The 18,372-nt window shown below is 47.4% G+C and overlaps 1 long non-coding RNA gene across 4 annotated transcripts in view; it reads right to left on the bottom strand.

Moving 5' to 3' along the window:
- Positions 1-6,102: 6,102 nt before the first annotated feature.
- LOC123285530 (uncharacterized) overlaps positions 6,103-18,372 on the bottom strand; it is a 65,602-nt gene continuing 53,332 nt past the window's right edge. For 2 of the 4 annotated variants that reach the window (XR_011503353.1, XR_011503351.1), the window contains exons 3-4: positions 17,012-17,102; positions 6,104-16,926 (exon numbers count right to left, since the gene is read on the bottom strand). This is a non-coding gene — a long non-coding RNA (uncharacterized lncRNA). Of the gene's footprint in view, positions 16,927-17,011; positions 17,903-18,372 lie in introns of all 4 variants that reach the window. The other 2 variants (XR_011503354.1, XR_011503352.1) reach the window with 2 other exon arrangements.

Below are 18,372 nucleotides of genomic sequence, written 5' to 3' on the forward strand. Positions count from 1 at the left end.
ACAGGTTTTGCTGCCTTACAGAATCAAGTGAGATCCTATAAACTATGTGTGGGATTGCAGCTAAAAGTACAGAAGCTTCAAAGGATTTCCTATTTGTATAACTGTGATCAGACCTTCTTGTATGACCTTCTTTAGAATCTAGTTTCTTCATCTGTCATCTAGAGGTAATGATAGTACCTTCATCTCCAACACGTGCTGTAAGCAATAGATGAGATGTTGACGTGAAATGCCCACCGCAGTCCAGCACGTGTGCACCGTCACTGTCCACAGTCGCTGGGGCTCTGTTGGCCCTCAGTCAGAGATGATCATCCCTTCCCCTTGGCTCTCCTGGTGGAGGCAGCACAGGGGCAGTATCCAGTCCCGAGCTTTGTTAGTCAAAAACTACACTTTAGGGCTGGCCCTGTGGCGTAGTGGTTAAGTGCAGGTGCTCAGCCCCAGTGGCCTGGAGTTCACAGGTTCGGATCCCAGGCACAGAACTAGCACTGCTCGCGGAACCACACTATGGCAGCCTCCCACATACAATAGAGGAAGATTGGCACAGATGTGAGCTCAGCTACAATCTTCCTCACAGGAAAGAAAATAAATAAATAAAATAAAAACCACAGCGTATCCATCTTGTTAGGTGTGATCAGGATCCGGGAAACTGAATCACCTTAGCCAAACTTTCAAGAGATTAGCTCACAACCAGCAGGCTGATATTTTACATTTCTCGGGAAATTTAATGGTCAAAAAAGACTGTGTCGTGGGGCCAGCCCGGTGGCGCAGTGGATAAGTGCGCACGTTCCGCTTCTCGGTGGCCCAGGGTTCGCCGGTGGGGTTCTTGAGTGCAGACCTGGCACCACTTGGCAAAAGCCATGCTGTGGTGGGCTTCCCACATATAAAGTAGAGGAAGATGGGCACGGATGTTAGCTCAGGGCCAGTCTTCCTCAGCAAGAAGAGGAGGATTGGCAATAGTTAGCTCAGGGCTAATCTTCCTTGAAAAAATTAAATTAAATTAAATTTTAAAAAAGACTGTGTCTGGCCGTGAGGTCAGTTCCTCCCAGTTGGAATGTCCTCTTGGGAAACCATCTTAGGCTCCAAAGCCTGCTCCAGAAGGACTGGGATAGAGTGCAAGGGAAGTTAGGGTCTCAGCGGAACGTGTGGCTGTTGATAATTTGCGTTCCTGGTCCACTGTTACAAACTGAATTGCATCCTCACAAAGTTCATGTGCTGATGTCCTGGCCCTCAGCACCTCAGAGTGTGACTGTACTTGGAGATGAGGCCTTTAAAGAAGCGCTCAGGTAAAATGAAGTCATTAGGGCGGGCTCTCTTCCCGTGCGACTGGCGCCCTTATAAGAGGAGGAGGTGAGGACGTAAACAAGCTCAGAGGAAGACGATTTGAAGACAGAGAGAAGGCGGCGTCTGCAGCAAGGAAAGGGGCCTCAGAAGAAGCCGACCTGCTGGCACCTTCATCTTCCACTTCCAGCTTCCAGAACTATGGGAAAATAAATTTCTGTTGCTAAGTCTGTGGTACTTTACCCCGTCTGTGGTGCTTTGCTGTGGCCGCCCTGGCAAGCCAGGACTCCCCAGAGAGAGGCCTGGAGAGCCCGGGACGATTCTCTTTTCAACTCTCCTTCTCAAACTGTAATTACAGCACATACAGAGACATGTTACAGTCCATTTGGATAAATAAATTTTTTGTATAAACTGATTTGCGTACGAAACTATTTTTATGAATAAATTTATTTGTAGAAATATATGCAAGCAGGTAGTCAGAATCTCTTGGTGAAACTAAGAAAACCCTCTAGTGTGGAGCTGGCCGGGGTAGGTTTCTGTACACAGGATGATTCTGTGGTGAACACACTTGTAAACACCGCACGCTCTGGCTTCTCTCAGACGTCCACAGTGCACATGGACACATGAGAGGCTCTGAGAAGGCCTGCAGTAAAGAATGTGCTTCAGCGTCACTGACTCCAGGCCTCGCAGAAGGTGCCGGCCACAGAGCTGTCTTTCTGGCGGGTTTCTGTCTGAAGTTGCCTATGAGCACTGTTGCTCTGGGCTACCGCGTGCCACTCACCCATCATCACTTACATGTGTTATTTCCTCAGAAGTCAGTTAAGGTCATCCTTTTTATTCCTGTGGTTTTTGTTTTTCAGAGGGTGACATTTCTTGGCTGTCTTTCCAGAGTCTCAAACTTCTAGCCTGTTACTCACACACTATGGAGAAATCAAACTTTCCTAGTAAAGCAAGGCAAAAGGGACAACAGAAACCATTTGTGTTGGTATCACTATGTTGTCACATCAGTTTTATGTGACACATGAAAGTTTCCACAGGGACCCGGAGAACATGAGAAGACAGAGGCTCCTGCTTGATGAAATGTACCTTTTTTTTTTTTTTTTTGCTGAGGAAGATTCACCCTGGGCTAACATCTGCTGCCAATCTTCGTCTTTTTGGATGTGAGCCACTGTCACAGCATGGCCACTGACAGACAAGTAGTGTAGGTCTGTGCCTGGGAACCAAACCCAGGCTGTAGAAGTGGAGTGCACCGAACTTAACCACTAGGCTACCGGGGCTGGTCCTGAAATGTACCTTTTTAAAGGCCATCTTTTTTGAGGCTTTCTGAGGATTTCTAATTGCAGCTGATTTTTTTTTTTTTTTTTGGCTCAGGAAGATTAGCCCTGAGCTAACACTGTTGCCAATCTTCCTTTTTTGCTTGAGAAAGACTCAATGTGAACGAACATCTGTGCTAATCTTCCTTTATTTTACATGGGGGTCACTGGCACAGCATGGCTCATGAGTAGTGTAGGTCCATGCCTAGGATCTGAACCTGTGAACCAGGGCCGCTGAGGCAGAGTGCATTGAACTTAACCACTGGGCCATGGGGCCAGCCCCGCAGCTCATACTTTTAAGAGCCAAATAAATAAGATAACTGGGCAGGAAGATATCCGTTACCTGTACAATGGCTGAAGGAGCCTTTCTGGAAATTAAAATTTGTCCTGTCTCTAGGCAACTTCAATTTGAGTTTTATCTTGATTGTGAGAGAAAAATTAACTCAATGAGTTAAAAGCCATTATTTGTCATTGATTTTTGTCTTGGTCATTGGCCAACTGACCAATAGAGTAATGACTCCTTTTTTGGTCTATTCTGCACCTTCATGTCTCCTAAGATCCTCAGTGTCATTTCAGGTTCTGCACCTTGGGAAAGAGCAGCTTCTGAAAAATCAGATAACCAGCCTGAGAGTGAATATAAAAATTCATTTTCTAAAATGTGTGAGCCAGGATATAACTTACAAACCAGCTCAATTCCTCCATGGAATTGCAAACAGAATTAGAGAAGCTGCCAGAATTTTAGAATTGAAAGGGGAAGAGATGACTGTTCCAGAGAATACGTGCCCCCTCCCATTTCCTGTTAATGGAATAGGCAGCTTGGGCCTGGACTGTGAGGGACTCTGTGTGGTACCCAGCGAGAGCCGGCGCAGCCGCAGAGAGCTGGGTTCCAACTCGGGCAAGGCAACTTGTCAGCTGGGTGACCCTAGGCCACTCAGTGAAGCCCTCTACAATGCTGTTTCTCCCCCAGAAAACGCAATCACCGCTGCCGACCCCTCCTTCCGGGGGTTGCAAGGAGTTAAGTAAGATCAAGTGAGTTTGTAACTGGGTGACACCTACATGACAGGTTGCAAACTGATGGCCTGTCATTTTCCTGATATGTTTTCCTAAAATTTATTTTAGCTTTGATTTTTTGAAGAAGAAGATCTGCCCTGAGCTAACATCTGCTGCCAATCCTCCTCTTTTTGCTGAGGAAGACTGGCCCTGAGCTAACATCCATGCCCATCTTCCTCTACTTTATACGTGGGACGCCTACCACAGCATGGCGTGCCAAGCGGTGCCACGTCCGCACCCGGGATCTGAACCGGTGAATCCCGGGCCGCCGAGAAGCGGAACGTGTGCACTTATCCACTGCGCCACCGGGCTGGACTCTGGAGATATTTTGAAGAGAAGAGTGAGAGTGTGTCTGTGATGGGCAGAAAATTCTCTGAAAGTCATTTCTGTTCACTCAGGACGTTCCACGAGCTAAGACTTGCCATCTCTCCCTTTCACCTCCCCTCTAACCCCCTGAAACACTTTCCATTTTCTCACTGTAGCGTATCCTTCGTGCCACCTCCAGTTATCTCATTCAAATCCAGCCCTGATCACTTCACTAACCTCTTCAAAAGACTATGGTTGTTCTCCACTGCCTTTGGGGTCAAGACCAAAATCCTTAGCATAGCACAGAAGACACTTCACAACCAGGTCCTGTCCTGTCCCCTGAAGCTTCCGCCCCTAGTCCTCGACCTCCACCATCCCGCTGCCCAATACAGCAACACAAAGGAAGCATCTGTCCCACAGGAGGCCTCACCTCTCTGCCCCGTGTGGGAACCCTGGCAGGCGTGGCAGGCCTCCCGGAGCCCCATCTACATAAGAACCAGGTGGTCCTGAGAGAAACAAGGAAAAAGGAATGTTGGAACTAGTGTTGATCCCGAGCAACCTGGCATTAAGGCTCTTCAGTGTGAGCGGTGCCTGGCACTTGCTTGGCTGCCGGGGGAGAGAGATGCTGTGGTGGTTGTAGGAAAGGAATTGTGCTTTACTGGGAAACTAGGCATTGTCTGGAGGAAAGCCCTCGGGTTGTCTGATTCTAATCTTTCATTGCCTTTGAGCTACTTTACAACCTTTTCAGTTGTAAGTAATTGATAGTAATGCAAAATAATCCTCCGACATGCAAATTCTGTCCTGTCTGGTAGGGCTCTCCTTGATTTCCCCAGCCTCTGTGGTGAAATCAGTTTGCTTCTATTTACACATTCATTTCAATATTTCTGATCTATAAATATAGCTGTTCTTTGAGTTATTTCATTGATTCATTGAATCAATGTTTCCTTCATTGATTAGTGAGTAAAATAAGATGTTTAACATATATGTATATAGATCATGATTTTAATTATCTTCGAGCGTAAGACACTGTCTGGCGCCACCAAACTTCTTCCATATCATCCCAGAGAGATGTTGTCTCAGCATCTTCAGGGAGTCAAAGGAGACCGAGGGAGAGACGTCATGATTTCAGGACTGAAAAAAAGAGTCGTGAAACGTTAGCAGAGGAGCCATTCTTCACCCAGAAAGACGGAACCGGCCGCTCAACAGCTACCCCTCGGTCAACGTCGACAAGCAGACGCACCCCAGGTAGGTCAGAAGCGGGGCTGCACCAGCAGTCAGGTTCTGTGACGCGGCAGCCGTAGATTCAGGAGTGCTGGCACAGAAGGACTTCCACGGACATCAGACCAGCCGTGGACAGGGGGCAAAGTGGAGGACTGAGGAATGGATGCGCCGGGGAGCTCAGTGGGCCTCGGACCTACAGATCCTTCTTGTTGACTTTGTTAATATTACCCACATTCTTTGAATAGCCTCCTGTTAAACAGAAACAACAGACCCCAAATGCAGCCACTTATGCTAAGCACCACCGAGCCTTAATCTTAACCCAATTTTAGTTTCAGCCTCTCCCAGGAGTGGACTTTTAAACCAATCAGCCTGGAATCTCCTGATTGATGCTAATGAGGTGGTCTGCCTGAGAAGACCCCCTGCCCTCCCCTAAGGGAAAGTGACCTTGCCTGAAACAATCCACACTTTTAACTTCTCTGTCCACCCTCTTTCTGCCTATAAAAACCTTTCATTTTATGGATAAGGAGAAAGATTAGTGGTTAACAGGGAGTTGGGGGGAGGGTGAAAGGGGTAAAGGGGCACATATACATGGTGACAGATAAAAATTTGCTATTGGTGTGAGCACGATGCAGTCTATACAGAAACTGATAAATAATAATGTACACCTGGGGCCGGCCCGGTGGTGCAGTGGTTAAGTGCGCCTGTTCCACTTTGGCAGCCTGGGGTTCACTGGTTTGGATCCCGGGTGTGGACATGGCACCACTTGGCAAAAGCCATGCTGTGGCGGGCGTCCCACATGTAAAGTAGAGGAAGATGGGCATGGATGTTAGCTCAGGGCCAGTCTTCCTCAGCAAAAAGAAGAGGATTGGCAGCAGATGTTAGCTCAGGGCTAATCTGCCTCAAAAAAAAAAAATAATGTACACCTGAAATTTACACAATGCTATAAACCACATGACCTATTGGGAAAAACACAAACAAAAACAAAACCTTCCATTTTGTGTAACTTCTCGGAGCTGCTGTCTATTTGCTGGACATATTTGCCAATTCATAAATGGCTGAAGAAAGCCAATTAGATCTTTAAATTTACTCTGTTGAATTTTTGTCCTTTAACACTTCTTAAGGTAGATGTGGGGCTGAGGAGGGAATCAAGGATTAGGTTACACTGTACTGTCTTCAGGAAGCTCTCCTGATCTGGTGTTCATTAATACAAGAACCTGGGACAACAGGTTGCATAGGAAAGCAACTATCTTATAACATAAAAAACATCCTCTTGAGCTGACCATTTAGTTAGACGTCCCTCAGTGGAACATTCCTCCCGAAGCGCACTAGCATCCACACCGGCTTTCAATCAAAGACTTGTGGTCAGTCTCTCCTGCGCTGTCAGAAACTGTAAATGTATCTGCCATTTTCAGATGACATCTGTGACTATGTATGCAAGACCACAGTGAAATCAGTTGCAAAATGAAAATTGGAAGTCTTCTAAAAGATGTAGTCTGTGAAGCAATGAGTCTGACCTTGGAGAATTGAATCATGCACAAAGCCATGACAGGCAGGAGGAAACAGTCAATAACAGAGAAAGAAAACTGAGCAGACAGATTTGGCAGACATTAGAGGTGACTCATTCAACGTCTCCCAACCTCATATTTCTTGCCTGCCTCTACTTTAGAGGCTAGAAAAGCTAAAATAACCCCTCTTTCTGTCTTCCCTACAGACAGCAAGAACCAGATGCTCAGGATCAAACCTGGTTTTGCCTCTTCCTGAGCAAGTCGCTTAACTCTCTTTCCCTCCATTTGCTCATCTGTAAAATGTACCTGCCTCATGGAGTTGTTCTGAGGATTAAATGAGTTGATGTATGTGAAGCCCTGAGAATAATTCCTGCAAATAGCGTGTGCTCAGTAAGTGTGACCAGGAGTCCCAGGAGTGATCTGGGAGCAGGGTCACACGCATTCACACCGCTGGTGCAGACGAGGAGACATGATTGACAGTCCCACAGACTGGATGTTTTGGAGGAGAGGTGTTTCACTGAAGGAAACTCTGGATGTCGGGCTGCCCGAAGCTCTAGAGGTCCACCAGCTCAGCTAAGTTGCCGGGGACAGCCAGGGCGATTGTCATAAGTCATCCACTTACCAATGGGACAAGGAGAAGGCTTGTAGCTCCTAGACTATTGAACTCCAGGCATCACCACGGCAGCCCTGGAAGGCTAGTCCCTGGTGAAACCAGTTTGGAAAGTTCTCCTCTTCCTCCCCCGATATTCCTGTTACATTTCCTCATGCGTGATTTTCTCAGCCCTGCAGCGATTCACACAAAGTTGTGATAAACACTCCTTTCCCATCTGTAATGCTAACAATTTGGAATGTGTAATTGTGCCTACACACGGTTGGCTCTCCGTCATCGTTAGTAGAACAGTTTCACCCCGCTTCAGCCACATTTGTCAAGTTCCTACTATTTGCGTAGCTCATGCTTTTCTCCCTTAATAATTCTTCTTTGCAAGCCCCTCAGTTTCTTCCACCTTGTTGGTTATGTTTTCCTAATAGTCCCTCAATTTTCTTGCCCCCACCTTGGACTCTACAGGAACCCAGCCCGGCTCTTGTTCCCCATTGCGTGTCTGGCTGAATATGCACGTCCCATTTCTTGGCTCCACCCGATCCCTTGGCTGTTGAATTTTCTCTAGGGCCTGGTGATGAGTAACTGCACCGAAGCCTCCGCCAAAGCAGTGCCAAGCCCTAAGGGAGGCCCCTGAGCTTCCAGTTACAGGTTCAATCTGAGGAGATGTTTCTCCAACCATCTCCTGCCTTTCTCAATTCCTTCCAGCCATCCATAATCATCCTCCCTGAAGACACAAACCAAATCAAATCTGGTTATGGAATCTCTGAACTTGAAGCAGAGTAGTTGAAACACAGGTTGTAAAGCTTCCATTTTGTGCAAATTTCCAATTTGAAGAGACTAGGTATGCAACCATTTGTGGAATTAATCAATGGAATGTTATTTCATTAACAGGCAGGCCTGGTTAATGCCGATATATAGCAACAACCATCGGGGGACCAGCAAAACGCATGGAGGCTGAGATGGGGAGGCAGGGTCAGCAACACTCTAAAGCTGGGTCCACAAACGTAGCACAAATGGGAAGGATGCGCTGGTGATTTCTTGGTAGTTGTGTTGTGTGGTCATGGATATTTTAACAAGACTATTCAAAGCATAATTTTTAATTTAAAACATTATGGGCAAGCAAACATTTCATGATGGAAGATATACCAAAGGCCAAAAAGCACAGGAAAAATATGTTCACCATTAGTCATCAGGACATGCAAATAAAAACTACAATGAGTCGGGCCGGCCCGGTGGCACAGTGGTTAAGTGCACACGTTCCGTTTTGGCGGCCCGGGATTCACCAGTTCGGATCCCGAGTTTGGACACGGCACTGCGTGGTTAGCCATGCTGTGGCAGCCATCCCACATATAAAGTAGAGGAAGATGGGCATGGACGTTAGCTCAGGGCCAGTCTTCCTCAGAAAAAAAAAAAGAGGAGGATTGGCAGATGTTAGCTCAAGGCTAATCTTCCTTGGGGGAGAAAAAAAACTACAATGAGATACAACTGTATACCTACTAGAATGGCTAAAATTAAAAAGAGTGACAACCCCAAGTGTTGACAAAAATGTAGAGCAACTGGAACTCTCACACACTGCTGGTGGGGATGAAAAATGGAACAGTTGCTTTGGAAAGCAGTTTGGCAATTTCTTATGAAACACACTCTCACTGTATGACCCACTCATTCAACTTCTAGATATTTATCAAGAGAAGTGAAAACGAATATCCACACAAGAACTTACACAAATGTTCTTGACAGGTTTCCTCATAATAGCACAAACTGTGAACAACCCAAATGTCCATCAGCAGGAGAATGGGTAAACAAGATATGGTACATCCACATGAGGGGTCAGCCCAAAGGGATGAGCTGCTGATACAGACAACATGGACAAATCTCAAAATCATTGTGCTGAATGAAGAAAGCCAGACACAGAAGAGGACACACTGTCTGACTCCACCTACCTGAAAGTCTAAATAATGCAAGCTAATCCATAGTGACAGTAAAGCCTAGACATAGGGAAGGAGAGAGGACAGAGTGCAAAGGGGTACAAGGAGCCTGTTGGCAATGAGGAAATAGTTGTTTATCTTGATTGTGGCTGTAGTTTCACAGATGCATAATTTTTCAAAACTCATTGAACTTTAGATACACTTTATTGTATGAAATTACACTTCAATAAAGTTGATTTTAAAATATCATGGGCCAATTTGAAGAATAGCAATTGCTCTTGCAAAAAGCAGAAAATCCTTTTCTTCCTGGAAGCTGCTGGTGAGCAAATTCTAAGTGATTTAGGCTCTCAAAACTATGAATAGGAACAAGTGCAGTGTGTCCACACTGGGTTGGTTTTCCTCCTGAAAGCCACCTGGAGTTTGCCACTCTCAGACTTGGCTTCATTCACAGGCAAGTGAGTGATCCCTCCCCAGTGTAAAATCGTTCTATCCAAGTACGCTTGACCTTGAAAGGGATTTGAGCAGGGAGCTGCAGTTTCTCCAATGCCCCTGACTGCGGAAAGGCCCTTCTCTCTCCAGGAACTGAGCTTCTGGATTCAGGAGTAGTGTCCATTGTAGGGGACTGGAATTGGCCACCCCAAGATATATCTCTTTGGCATGAGGATTATTTGGGGCTGGTTACTTTTAAAAACTGCAGACAGGAGAGAAACTCTGGAAAGTAGAATTTACCTACCCTTTGTTAAGAGACATTTACATTGTAAGGGAAATCTCCATCTGTAAATGTGTCTCCCTCTCTGCACCAGGAAGAGGGGGGAATGACCTTATCTCTAGAAACTCTTATCAATGAGGAAGGCAAGGACTCAAGTCTGCATAATAACCTTACTCTTGTTTACTGTGCTTTTCTGGTGATCTCCCATAACTGACTCCCCCTGCCCCCAACATCCTCCTTTGTCTTTAGCTGAGGATGGTGTTTAAGGTGAGAGCTTCCGCCATTTTGGCGAGTTTCTCAGTTTTTCTGAGCCTCTCCTGTGTATACATGTTATAAAGCTTTGTTTAATTTTCTCTTGTTATTCTGTCTCACATGAATCTAATTCATTGTCTGGCCAGAAGGACCCAGAGTGGGAAGAAGAAATGTCTTCCCTATACCATGAAGCTGAGAAAGAGCAAAGATGCCCATCAGCCCTTCTTCCCTCTCTGCTGCCCCCTCCACAGACAGCCAGATACACCCATACCCGTACCTGCCCTTGGGCACATGTTGTGGCTCAGCGCTTCACATGCATTATCTCATTTATTTCACTGTAACAACTGCAGAAGGCAGATACTGTTGAAATGCCTACTATACAGATGAGAAAACAGGGTCAGAGAGTTTATGTAATGAACCCAAGATTTGCTGCTAGTAAGTGGCAGAGCTGTGATCATAAACCAGACATTTGAACTCCAGAGCCAACATCTTAATCACCTCTCTCCCTAACATGGAAATCCACTGAGTCGACAACTGTTCCGCTGAAATGGGCCTCCCTTTTCCTCCTGTGACTCAGGCATCACTCTGGGCTCTGTGCGCACTGTCCCCTGTGTGGTGGCATGAGTCCAGAGTGCCAGGCTTCTTCACTGGTGCTTTGCTGCCTCAGGAGGGCGAGGAGCCCATCACACGGGGCAGGGCTTTCCTGGTTGCCTGAGTCCCCACACAGGGAGGGCCCACACCTCCTGGAGGAAGCCAGATCCAAGGGGCGATTCATTCTTCCAGGGACATTCAGGGAAGAAAGCATGACAGGCCTGAAGCCTCGCTCCTCGGGAGCGTCTCTCTGCAGAGCCACAGCCTCACTGCCATGGACATCTGGTTTTTTGTTTTGTTTTTGTTTGTTTGTTTTTTGAGGAAGATTAGCCCTGAGCTAACTGCTGCCAATCCTCCTCTTTTTGCTGAGGAAGACTGGCCCTGAGCTAACATCTGTACCCATCTTCCTCTACTTTATATGTGGGACGCCTACCACAGCATGGCGTGCCAAGCGGTGCCATGTCCGCACCCGGGATCTGAACCGGTGAACCCCGGGCCGCTGAAGCAGAACGTGCACATTTAACTGATGTGCCACTGGTGGCCCCTGGCTTCTTGCTTTAATCAGCTGCTCCAACACCACGCAGCTCAGCGAGGCTGTAAAGAGGCAGCCCTAAAGACACATCGGCCTGCCATACCCTTCCTCTGCTCAGTCTTCCTCCCCGCCCCAGTTCTTTTCTTTCCTGTTTATTATGTAACAGGGCTCTGCATTAACCTTTTTCTTTTTAATTCCTGCCTCTCTCGGGGCAGTGAGTGTGGCAATCTGGATGTCCAGATACTGCTGCTGCCTGGCTTCCAGAGCTGGCGTCCACACGAATAGCTCTCATGGCTGGCCACGGGCATCCTGCACTTCACCTTGGAGGAGCCATGCCACCCGCGTCCTCCCCCTGCGAGAGGGTAACACGGCACGCAGCGAGGGCCACTTGCGATGAGGCACGCACGGCGCTGGGAGATGACGAATAGAGGTTGGGCACAATGGACCCTGCCTGAGTTGGGGCACTGTAGACTGGCACTTCGGGGAGAGAGGCTCCGCGGCTCTCCCTTTGAGTCCACACCACGTGAGACCTCTTCAGCAGATACGGTTGTAAGTGACTCAAGTCTCTGAATCTCATGTAGAGACTACGTCACTCCTCAGGGGCAAGGACCCTGGTGTTTCTCCTTTGTATCCCCAGTACAAGATGTGCTCGATGAATGTGTGCCGACTTGTGAAGCCAGCCATAACACAGGTTATGGCACGGTGAGGAAACGGGACTCCTGGAATGTGGGGTAGCAGCTCCATCCTGCTCTCTGCTGTCTATAAATTGGCCCAGCGCACCACTTCTTCTCCTGCCCTGTGTAAAAAGTCAGGCACTTCCTGTGACTTCTTTGTCCATGTCTTAAGTCACAAACTCAGTATATAATATGTCTAGGCCAGATAAAATCCAAAACTCCACCTGCGATTTAAAGGCCTGCAGCAACTCTTGGGCACGTGGCCGCCCGGGACAGACAGGAAGGCTCTGCCTGGGGCCGAGGCCGTGTTTGTCTTCTCTCCTATTCCCGCCTTGTTGATTTCTGCTTCCTCCATTTTGCCTGCTGTGGTTTCTGGCCTCCCTGGGGTCTCAGGGTCCCAGGAAAGTTCTGAATGGACTGGCCCTGTCGCCTGCTGGCTCCAGGCTCTCTCAATGTGGCAGGCATTCAGAGCAGATGCTTCCTCTCAGGTGTTTGCAGTTCTTTGGAGAGCTCTGCTCCTCTTCCAAAGAAAACACAAATTATCCAACTTGCAGCTCTCTTGCCCTGAATGAATTCAATATTATTCCACTGGTACCTGACCCAGGATACCAGCCCCTAGGAAACAAGCCAGACCTCCTCTCAGCTCAGTCTGCCCCTACATGGACCTCTGGAATGCGACCTAAGGTATCCCCGTGCCCGCTCTCTCTCCTCTTGGGACCCACATTTGGTGCACAGGGAACACATGTTATTAGCCTGACAAAGTCTGAGTGACCTCTGGTCCCAGCCTAACCTCTCTCCTTTGCTCACCCCCAAAGCTGTTGGCCAGCCCACCCCTCAACGTTGAGGTTCACTTCCCAGGCCAGAGTTGACTCCAGACCACCATGACTCAGTTGTGGAGCCCCCATCTAGCTCTGCATTGGGTGTGAGACGGGAGCAATCCTTGCCCCTTGGCTGGAATCAGACTCCAGTGAACCAACAATGCTCTTCCAAAAATCTGCTTCCCCACCCCTCTCTTATCTCTACTCCCTTCGGTCCTTCATGTGGCCTTGATGCAGGGGAAGAGCTCAAGAGGCTGTAGGCACTTTTCTGCCAAATCCTTTGGAAGCGTGCACATTGGAATGCAGCGTCTATTACTTTTCTGGTGCCTCAGCAGTTACACATACACCTAAAGGGACCGAAGCATCAATGCTAGTGAGCTTAACGTACAACTCCTTTGCCCGCACAGTGAGGTGCAGGCTGGTGGAGGCGCTGTGCTGACTAATCTGGCCCCCAGATGACGCGTGTTTGTGCCCTGACAGCTTCAGGCTGAAGAAGAGGCCCCATAAACATGAAGTCAAGGTTTTTGTGATGCAAGATTAGAAGCGTTTTCTCCTAGGGGAGCCTGTAATGGCCACAGCTCACTGAGAGCAGCTGAAAGGAAGCAATGGGCCCCGCCCCGCAGCCTTCCACGGCCGTGGTCACAGAGAACTTGGGGTCTGCCAACAGAGTGTTTCCCAGTAGTCCCTGTGGGAATGGATGTGAATATCCACATGGAATAGAAGGGAAAAGTCCAAAATAAAGTGGCCTCAGGAGGTCCGGGGGTTGAGGGAGTTGTAGACAGCTGGGGCTGGCTTTAGGAACATCATGCCAGAGGCCAACTTTCCCCCTACCTGCAGGAAAAGAGACAGAAATGGTTCTTAGGGTGTTCTCCCGGCCCCTCAGTAGACGTGGCATGCTGGTTTGGGTGACCAACAGACTTGGTTGACATTTGAAGGCAAGGCAGAGACATTTGGGTGGTGACAGTGGTTGGAGACAATGCCAGGCAGTGAATGTCTGATAGAACTCCATTTGAAGGATCTCTCCACTGAGGGCTGAGAAGTGCCAAGGGGATTCAGGGCCAGAACCGATAACTCCGCAGACTATCGGGCAGAGGAAATCATTACTGCTCATGGGGTTCAGAACACACTCCCCAAAAGATAGCACCTTGGAATACTGAGTATTTTAAGCTGAAGGAGTTTGAGAAAATGGCAGCAAAAGGACTTAAAATCCTCATGTGAGAAATGCCCTTGTTATACCTGGAGAAAAGGAACATCCTAATCTCTGAAGACAAAAGGACACCAAGGGGCTGGCCCGATGGTGCAGTGGTTAAGTGCGCACGTTCCGCTTCTCGGTGGCTCGGGGTTGGCCGGGATGGATCCCGGGTGTGGACATGGCACCGCTTGGCACGCCATTCTGTGGGAGGCATCCCACATATAAAGTAGAGGAAGATGGGCACGATGTTAGCTCAGGGCCAGTCTGCCTCAGCAAAAAGAGGAGGATTGGCAGTAGTTAGCTCAGGGCTGATCTTCCTCACAAAAAAAAAAAAAGGACACCAAGAAGAATTTTAACAAACTGGCCTTGCTAAATTTCCCCTAGTTTACCACACTTACCTCATACTCCTCAACCTATCATATTTTTATATGACTGCCCACTCTTCATCGAACCCAGCATAAAAACACTCAGGTCTGTTTCTTTGGGTCTTCATTTCCTTATGAAGGTTCTCATGTCCCATAAAACTTAAATAAAGTTACCTGCTTTTCTCCTGTTCACCTGTCTTTGCCAGTTTACTTTTCAGACCAAGCAGAGACCCTAACATGGTCAAGGAGAGCTTTTTTCTCCCCTACACTGCTTGGGATTCCTTTCTCGTTAGCACCACATCTAATGGCTCAGAATCCTAAAACATGAAATCCACAGGTAGATCCAGGGCCCGGCTTTCCCCAGAATCCTTGCCTCTCCTCCAGGCTCAGGAAGTGGGTGGGACCATTGAGAAGGAAACTAGGAGACTGTTTATTTCTGGAGCCCAGGACCTAAGAAGCTTAGTCCTGGTTTCTTCCCATCTGTGCCACCAATCAGAAACATCACCCCAAAACTGCCCATCCAATAATGATCTCCCACCAACCTTTGCCAAGAAGTCTCTAAAGAGTTCACCAAAACAGCCTCACTAGCTTTCATAGTATCTTCACTTTTCCAAGTGAAATTCCTGCCCACCCACCAAACCCTCCCCTCCTCTTCTTCTGGGGAGGAGGGAGGAAGGAAAGATATATCTGCCAGTGCCTCTGAGCCCAAAGGACTCTTTTCTCTTCTCCTCATCTTCACATATAGTTCCCAAGATCTTATTTGTGAAGGTTGAAATAAAGAGGAGCAGAGACTTCTGGGAAACTAGACTAAGGCCAAGATCTGATGGCGTGAAGGTTTAGTCTGGGGAAACCCTGAAGACCCAGGAAGGAGCTGAAGACATCCAGGCTTGGGACAACGGCCCGGGTTGTTGGGAGGTTGTGGAGGAGCGCTTTGGACATGGACCCGATGTTGCCACTCAGCACTCAGGTTAAAAGGCCCGGCTTGCCTGTCGATCAGGACTAGGACAATGCCCGAGACAGTCCAGACGAACGTATGATGCTGCCGAGCTGCATGCTGCAACTCTGCGGGTATCTGCTCAGCCCAAGCGCACTGACTTGGATGACTCAGCAGGAGCAAAGCAAAGTCAGGCCCTGGGCCCGCGAAGCCCTGCCGGCAGTGCAGGGGAGAAACCCTCCATCTGTCTGACTGGAGGGAACCTTCAGGGGAGAGACCTTAGAGAATGTGTGTCCAACTCAGACATTTCTGCGACAGGTGCTTAAAAAAAGGACATACATTTAGTTATCATGGAGGAATTATATCTATTTTCTCTTTTGCCATAACATAAACCTCACGTAAAAACAGACGATTGAATGACATGGGGTGGCAAGTGATAGTGCAATTCCGTAAGGGTTTGATTTCAGATTAAAATCCACTTTTACCAATGTTTACGCTACAATTTCACCTGTTCAAATATACACCCAATGAAAATCCCAAACTTTCAGCTTCTAGGTTACAATATGTTTTTTTTTCCTGAAGAAGATCAGCCCTGAGCTAACATCTGCTGCCAATCCTCCTCTTTTTTGCTGAGGAAGACTGGCCCTGAGCTAACATCTGTGCCCATCTTCCTCTACTTTATACATGGGACACCTACCACAGCATGGCTTTTGCCAAGTGGTGCCATGTCTGCACCCGGGATCTGTACCAGCGAACCCCAGTCCACCGAGAAGTGGAACATGCGAACTTAACCACTGCACCACTGGGCCGGCCCTACAATACAATGTTTTTAAATTTCCTCTTTTTTTTTTTTTTTGGCCAAAAATCTCCAGCTGTTTGAAATCCAACAATCATCCCTTAGACCATTTAGTTCCTAAAAGCATGTCCTACATCAGCCTGTGTGCCTTGCTCGGAGGGAAGAAGGAAGCTCTGAAATCAGCCTTTCCCCTTCAGAAGGTTTGTAATTCACAACAAGATCATTGCAAGGGCTTGACAGCTAATGTATTTCATAAAGTAAATATTTTAAGATTTAACTCATCACACCACACATCCATCACGTGAGGCTTGGCACCCTTGGAGGTTTCGGTTGCATGTTCCGAGCAGGCTGAGCAGTGGTGGGCATTCCCAGCAGGCTGGTTCTGGTAGGAAGCTGAGCCCCTTTCATTTAGATGAAACGTGGATCCAATGCCTTTTAATGGGATTTATATTCAATTAGGCAACAAATGGAAGGAAAATTCTACCGGCGAACACATCTTAGATAACAGAATTAAGCTAATTTACCTCAACCTGATACTATTTTGTTCCTCCTAGAACACAATATATAGTATAGAAAATTCTAAAGTTTCCTTTAATCTTCATTGTTCTTTCCAGTTTTGTCTGTGCCTGAAAAACACAGACAGCCCTGAATGATGGGCCTACCAACTCTGATGCTTCTCTCTGAGGCTCGAAGAGTCTTGATCGTAAGTGACTCCTCATCCATCGCTGAGCCCAGCCACACGAGCATGCCTTCTGCATCTGCACAGAGCTGTCTTCAGAATGCCAGCTGGTTGTTCACGGTGACCTCTGGCAGTCGCCATGGACTAAACCAGACATTCCTCTTCCAATAAATGGCTTAAATGAACTTCTATAAAACATACAAGGTCGAAAAGGTAATAAGATTTAGATAAATCACCACAAAAACCCCATTTAAAAACAAAAAACATTCCTACCCTTGCACAGGCGAACCGTACGCCAGCGAAACAGAGACGGTGGACAGCCCACTTCCGCAGATGGTCTTTTGCTGAAGTTGCGAAATTGGAGCTTTAAAATGGATTCAGGAAGGCCAGTTGTTGAAAATAACATCAAATATTGAGTAAAGACATTGCCCACCAATATGGTTATGACTAAATATATATATATATTTTTTTCCTTTTTCTCCCCAAAGCCCCCCGGTACATAGTTGTATATTCTTAGTTGTGGGTCCTTCTAGCTGTGGCATGTGGGATGCCACCTCAGCGTGGCTAGATGAGCAGTGCCATGTCCCCGCCCAGGATCCGAACTGACGAAATACTGGGCCACCTGCAGCGGAGAGCACGAACTTAACCACTCGGCCACAGGGCCGGCCCCGACTAAATATATTTTCAAATGCGTGTTTGCTTAAATGATCATCCTTTCCATCCTTGTCAAATGTCATAGCCTTGATGGTTTGGCTTTACTGAAACAATAGCAAGCAAAATCAATAACAACAACTAAAATTACAGAGGTGCTTAGGCCTTTGGCAAGCAAGGGTAAAGATTTTACTTCAAACCTTCCCCCTGGGATAATGCATCTACCAACCAGCATTTGTCATTAAGTTTAGGGGTTTGAAGGAAGTAGGCATGTCACTCACTCAGCTGCTTGAGGTACCATTTTCCTTGGCCATTTATAGTGGTCCAGAGTCCTGCCTTTGGCCTTGGCTGGTCAGACACTCAGTCTTGAGAGGGCCCCAGATTTGACTGAAGGCTGACTCATGGTCATAAGAGGCTGACGTACAAAGCCACATACTCACAGTAATTTCCAGTGAGAAATAGAGCAGTCAGTTGGGCTAGATGCACACGTCAGCCCGAGCAGCCCATTCTTTCCTGCAGGCGAGGGAAGCCAGTTTAGCTAGTGGTCATCTGATCTGTCTAGAGTCAGAGCAAGGGGCAGGAGTTACAGGAGTCAGGGGCTTGGTCCCAGCAGATTTGGATGGCCCATTGGACGATCTCTACAATAGATCTTCCTGTCCCCCACATTGACTGGGCACTCGCTTCCCTGGGTAGTGTTTGAGTGGGCGCTAGTAATATTTGCTTCAGCCACTCTTCTTTTTCTAATTTCCATGGCCAACCAATTCCCTCTTAATGACACTTTCTTTCTTTAGGACATTTGATTAAGTCATCAGCAGTCTGGCTACCTGGGAGCCACTATCTATCTCTAAAGTGACTTTGCACATCTCTGCTCTGAGCCCTTTTGAACTTAAAGGATAATTTATTTTCCCTTTTTCAGCCTCCACTTAAAACCTGTAAGGAACACTAAAGGAAAGCAGAGAAAGATCCCTGAAGATTGTGTATTA

The sequence above is a fragment of the Equus asinus genome, chromosome 5 (assembly GCF_041296235.1).
Source record: "Equus asinus isolate D_3611 breed Donkey chromosome 5, EquAss-T2T_v2, whole genome shotgun sequence".
NCBI classification, from domain to species: domain Eukaryota; kingdom Metazoa; phylum Chordata; class Mammalia; order Perissodactyla; family Equidae; genus Equus; species Equus asinus.